This window comes from Cervus elaphus, chromosome 8 (genome assembly GCF_910594005.1).
Source record: "Cervus elaphus chromosome 8, mCerEla1.1, whole genome shotgun sequence".
In the NCBI taxonomy this organism is placed as follows: Eukaryota; Metazoa; Chordata; class Mammalia; order Artiodactyla; family Cervidae; genus Cervus; species Cervus elaphus.
Genome location: NC_057822.1, coordinates 35,704,711 through 35,709,256, shown reverse-complemented (window position 1 = coordinate 35,709,256; position 4,546 = coordinate 35,704,711). Strand labels below are relative to the sequence as shown.

Here is a 4,546-nt window from a genome sequence, read left to right as displayed (position 1 = left end):
AGTTCCTTTTGGTTGTCCACTTCTCACTCACCTAGGAGTCTCAACATCCCTGGCACTGTGGCAAACTAATTTGTTAGCTTGAAGCACTGTTCAGTCTCAGACCCTACAGTTAGTTCTTGGCATTTTTCTTTTCACTTTTGGCCATTGTAAAATATCCTGTGAAATTGTGAGAGCAGGCTGTAGCAACCACTTCATGATCATGAAGATTCAAATCTGAGGACAAAAAAGTCAACACTATGTGTGGGCAGAGCAAAAAAAAAAAAAAAAAATATATATATATATATATATATATATATATATATATGGAGAGAACCTGGTTTATTGAAGATAAATCTATGATAACTTTTATTCTACATCTAGATTCATTTTAGTTGAAATGATATATTTTTCTTGTTTTTAAAATCAAGTACAATTTTCTGTTAACTGTGACAAAAGCATTTAATCTAAATCATCAAGGAATGCAGAACAATTTTAAAGTCCTAGTTACTGCCAACAAACACAATAACATCCAATATTACCTGCAACATATGTGAAAGCTTAGTAATAAATATTTGAAAAGTGAAAGTGGAAGTGTTAGTCACTCAATCATGTCCTACTCTTTGCGGCCCCATTGACTATAGCCCACCAAGCTCCTCTGTCCATGGAATTCTCCAAGAAAGAATACTGGAGTGGGTTGCCTTTCCCTTCTCTGGGGGATCTTCCCAACCCAGGGATTGAACCCAGATATCCTGCATTACAGGCAGATTCTTTACTATCTGAGCCACCAGGGAAGCCCAATAAATATTTGGGGTACTTTTAAAAATTTAATCCTTAAGCAACATTTCTGCATGGTTGTTACTATTATTTTAAACACAGAGAATCTCAGCCTCCAGAGTTTAAGGAATAAGCCTAAGATAATTCAGATAATAGATGACAGAGAGTGAAAGTGAAAGTTGATCAGTTGTGTACTATTCTTTGCAATCCCATGGACTATACAGTCTGTGGAATTCTCCAGGCCAGAATACTGGAGTGGGTAGCTTCTCCCTTCTCCTGGGGATCTTCCCAACCCAGGGATCAAACCCAGGTCTCCCACATTGAAGGCGGATTCTTTACCAGCTGAGCCACAAGGGAAGCCCAAGAATACTGGAGTAGGTATCCTATCCTTTCTCCAGCTAGCCTTCCTGACCCAGGAATTGAACCTGGGTCTCCTGCATTGCAGGCAGATTCTTTACCAACTGAGCTATCAGGGAAGCCCAGATGACAGGACTGAGATTCAAATACAGGTCCACATGGTAACAGGTCCATTTTGCTAACCCTGATACAGTGTCTCCCAAGTTGTTACGATGCTCAGCATTTGTCCCTTTGGTCCTTTCTTTTGTGCTAGGCAGTGAACAATGGATTATTATTACATAAGTGGGGCATGAATTTGGACTGGTTATATAAGTCTCTGTGCAAATAAATGCCAGGAAACATTTTTCTTGAAAACAAACTTCTTAATTTGTCCCCAGACAGTAATTTTAAATCAGAGATCTGCTAAGTTTTCAGATTAGAACTGAAAATTACATGCTGACGAGCTATTACTGAAAGTGAATTTGTCCCACTTGTTGTGGACTAATTTCGTCAACATATATCATCCTTGTAATTGCAAAACATGTAGTATTGTAAGGATAGATAACCAAAAGAGAGATTAACATACCTCCAATCAATCTCTCGTTCAGTAGTTTATTGCTCAAAAATTGCTCCAACCTTCACCTAAACCTGAAACCACAGACAGAAACAATTCCCCAGACTGTAGGATTCTAAGTTTTATGCCATCATAGGCCATGTTTAACTGGTTCAGATCACTATCACCTAGGCTAGTGTCTACTCTCAACTACTGACATGAAGAGTAAATTAACAAATAAAACCCAAGGAATTAAAATACAGGTATATATGTACATATATACACATATAAATATTATTGTTTAGTTGCTAAGTTGACTCAACTCTTTAGAAACCCCATGGACTGTAGCCCGCCAGGCTCCTCTGTCACGGGATTTCTCAGACAAGAATACTGGAGTAGGTTGCCATTTCTTTCTCCTGGGGATCTTCCCGACCCAGGAACTGAACCTGAGTCTCTAACATTGCAGGTAGATTCTTTACCACTGAACCACCAGGGGATTCCATATATATATATATTTCTCCCAAGTACATACAGCAACAGTGTTCTCTAAATTTCTGTATTAAAAAAAAAAAAAAATTTCATGAAACAGAACGTTTCTTAGTGTATAACTTGCTTTTTGAACTGCAGTTGCTTATATTTAGTTACTTAATATGATCACTGGATGATTTTCTATTATAATTGAATGTGATATAATGATAACCCATCCAGCTTCTTAGGGTGGTTGAAAGAGGTAGAAATAAATATTCAGTGAAGATTTTAAAGTGTTGGAGAGTATGATTTGAAATAAAAAGATGAATAAATCATTCTAAAGGTTTCTCTTCTGGATCTGTAGTACCAGGAGTGACATCAAAATATACCCCACTTCTTAACTGTAATATAGTTTTTAATATAAAAGTTAGTTATCATTCACTACCATGGCCCAGAAGAGAAACATAATCCAAATACATTATCCATTGTAATATAGCTTTGACATGCATTTCCCTAGTGCAGTTGTTTTCCAGGGAACCTAATCCTAATTATTTAACACTTTAAAAGTCAATAAATTATTGGAGGGAAGCAAAAAGCCTGTTGGTGGGTGAAATTTCTCTGTGAAATGAAAGTCATTTCATGAAGTGAGAAGTTACAACAAGATATCATTTAATAATAGCAAGTAATATTTTTAAATTACTGTTTAGAAATGTATTGCCTGATATTAAAATGACTTTATATAAATGCTGTGTCCTCAATTTAAAAGGACATTGGTAAACCCCCTAGGACTAAACAGGCCTTTTCTCTATCTAATTAAATTAAGTGCAGTGTACAGTGCCTCTCTGCAAAGATTAACAGAATGCATTCCTTGTCAGTTTAAGTGTTGCCTGTGGCGGTATTTTTTTTCTAATTTAATTAAAAGCTGTTCTTTTATGAAGAACCAAGCTTGAAGCATAATTCCTCTTACGTTTACATTTCTAAAAGCTGTTTGGTAGAAAGTAGAGAGTGAAGAGAAAGAAAACGCAAAGGGAAGAGAGGGGGCCAAATAAGGATACGCAAGAGGAAGTTAACAGTATTTCCTGGTTTTCAGGAAAACTTAAAAGTCAACATGACTGGAAATAAACCAGGTGTCTGGGAAGACAACAGTTTTCTCTGGGATGTGTTAGATCATGTCTCCATCTCAAGCCCAGTCAGCAGCCTTGATGAGAATAATGTGCCTTTGTAATGTAAGGAGGTAATTACACCACAAAATCCCACATATTCAGGTTCCACACAATGAATTATTATTCACTCATAAGAAGTGAACCAGGTGGCACCATTGGTAAAGAATCCACCTGCCAAAGAGGAGACACGGGAAATGCAAGAGGAGTACCTTTGATCCCTGGGTTGGGAAGATCGCCTAGAGGAGGAAATGGCAACCCACCCCAGTATTCTTGCCTGAAAACTTCTATGGGTAGAAGAGCCTGGCAGGCTACAGTCCACGGAGTCACAAAGAGTCAAATATGACTGAGCAGACACTCACATATGCAAGAAGTGAAATCTCAAGTCACGCAAAACATGAATGAAACTTAAATGCCTGTTAAGTGGAAGAAACCAGTCCAAGAGTTTTGCATTGTTTAACAGTTTTGATACTAGTATTCATATATGTTGGTGGTAGTTGAGTTTTTCACTATTGATTACAGATAAGCTAGGGGAGGGAGCTAAAATGATCCATGTGGTAATAGATTAGAGTTGGAGACATTAGTATGAATTCATAGTTAGCTTACAATATATAGTTACAGATGGAAATATTTATTAATGCATGTATATACACTGGATAGCACACATAAATATGTCCTTGCTCTGTGGGTGGATCTAGAAACAACGGCAACATAGATACATCCATATCTTGTTTTCTGATTATCGTTTAGTCACTAAGTCATATCCAATTCTTTTGCTTCACCATGGACTGTAACTCGCCAGGCTCCTCTGTCCCTGGGATTTCCCAGGCAAGAATACTGGAGTGGGTTGCCATTTCCTTCTCCAGGGGATCTTCCTGACCCAGGGATTGATCCTGCATCTTCTGCTTGGCAGGAGGATTTTTTACTGCTGAACTACTAGGGAAGCTCATATATCATTCTCCAACAAAAAAGACCAGGGATCCTCTGAAAATGTACTGATACCAGTACTGGGGGCAAAAAATATACAATGTGAGCCTGGAGTATCTTGCAGTAGCATAAAATAAGTAAGTGCTAAAAAAGTAACTAAGAAAGAAATAACCAACAAACAATAGTGGAACATGTCAAAGGAGAAAGCTTCCAATGACCAAAGGTGAAACAAAATGAGCCAAAAAAAAAAAAACAATTGAAATTGTATTGGGTTATATCCCAAAGTGTAAAATAAATATCCATGATCATTCCACGCTGATGTAAATTATTGAGCAATTAGATAAGTGGA

At 37.4% G+C, this 4,546-nt stretch overlaps 1 non-coding gene across 1 annotated transcript; it reads right to left on the bottom strand.

Annotated features, from left to right (window-relative positions):
* Positions 1-1,156: 1,156 nt before the first annotated feature.
* Positions 1,157-1,229, bottom strand: TRNAC-GCA. Its single transcript has one exon. It is a non-coding gene; the product is annotated as a tRNA-Cys (tRNA).
* Between the last annotated feature and the right edge of the window lie 3,317 nt (positions 1,230-4,546).